Source organism: Pundamilia nyererei, unplaced genomic scaffold (genome assembly GCF_000239375.1).
Source record: "Pundamilia nyererei isolate P.nyererei 1_Seehausen unplaced genomic scaffold, PunNye1.0 scaffold00001, whole genome shotgun sequence".
NCBI classification, from domain to species: domain Eukaryota; kingdom Metazoa; phylum Chordata; class Actinopteri; order Cichliformes; family Cichlidae; genus Pundamilia; species Pundamilia nyererei.
Window position 1 is genome coordinate 11,396,130 of NW_005187402.1, and position 1,845 is coordinate 11,397,974.

Sequence of the window (1,845 nt, forward strand, 5' to 3'; positions counted from 1 at the left end):
ATTATTATTATTATTATTATTATTATTGATTTAAATTAAGCAATTATCCATCAATTATTTAATTTAATTTAAAAAAACAACAAAAACTGTAATGGTCCTTGTGTCTCTTACCCAGCGTTTAAAGTTTGTTTTGGACTAATGGTTCTTTCTGTTAATTTATGACTTAAGTGTTACTTCTTTATCGTTTAGTATTTTTCTAGTGTGTACTTTTAATATTCATTCTGTTTATCCCCACACATGTGTGTGTCTGTTAGTCCCTGTTTAATTTTCCTCCTTCTTCTTCTTCTTCTGTCCTTTTTTAACGGCAGCTTGCATCCAAAGATGTTGCACTACTGCCATCTCCTGGCTTTTACTCTCACTTCACTTAAAAATCTTTGGAGCCTCTTCTTAAAAAAAAACAAAAAAAACACAAAAAACAAAAAAAGTTCCATTCCACCATTCATCTCAAACCTCAGTACTCTCCTTTGACTTACATACTTCCTGCAATTAATAAACACATGTTCAACCGTCTCCATAGTATTACACCAATCCCATAACCCAGTCGGATGTTTCCCAATCCTAAAAAGAATACCATTTAGAAAGCAATGACCTGTTCGTATTCTACTTGTGATTATCTCCTCCTGCCTATTTAATCGCATTTAACTTCTACTGCGTTTTGTACACTATATAAATGTGACCCTTTAACTTGATTATCCCATGCCATTTTTCAGGAAATTCTTACTTTGTGTCCAAACTATGCTTTTCCCTTCAGATTTCGACAATGGTGTCTGTCCTGTTTAATTTTGATAGTCTCCTGTTTTTTTGTGTTCATTTTGCTTCCCCGTTCTCGTCAGTCAGATTAGTGTCAGCTGTGTTCCCACCTGTAGCCTTTTCCCTCGTTATCTTCTTTATGTATATGTTGTCTGCATTAGACTTTGTTGTGTCCTCCCTCACGGTTGTAAATGGCCTGCATTTGTATAGCGCTTTTCTAGTCCCTAAGGACTAGTCACTTTCCTCTGACACTGTAGCCACGTTCGCCTTTTCCCTCGTTCAACCATTTCTTTGGCAATGCACGACTCGAACACAGCCCGGTTACGATACGACCCTTCAAATTTAGCATGAAAAGAATTGTCTCCCCATATGGTAATCAAGTCCAAAACCTCAGTTTCTGTCCATTGACTCCCTCCGTCTCCAGTTTCCGCCGCCATGCTTTCTCGTTTGTCTTTGCTGATAATTGGTGTCTGTCTTGTGTTAGTGACGTAAAAGATGGATAGATTGAATGATCATGACCATGAACATGACCATCCAAACAGCAGTCACTTTCTAAAACATCAGATATCTATCGGACTCAGTACCACATACGAAAGTGACATAGGTGGGATTTGAAAATATCGGATTTGTGCTGTCCACACTGTCATACCATGATCGTATATGGGTCGCATAGGGTCAAGAAAGTCGGATTTAATGCGCTTTCGCCTGCAGTGTGAACGTAGCCTAAGTCTTGTGTCCAACCTCTGCCACCCACACAGCCACCATGACAAAAAAATACTAACATATGTGCTTAATGTCTTTTTGGAATATATTTCAAGTAGACAGATGAAATGCAATTGCAAAATAAATAATACATGAAAGAAGGAGACAAAGATCTTTCTCGGATTTTCCACTTCGATTATATTTTGCTGGATTGTTGTTCTTGAATAATAAAAACACAAAAAACATATTGACATATACTAAAAATATACTAAGCTGTCAATAAAATGTGGAATGAAAAACCCCCCACTAATGCTTATTTACAAGCCTATGAGGACACATGAGGAATGTACAACAGGTGAAAAGTGACACTATGTGTTGGAGTGAGAACTCAAT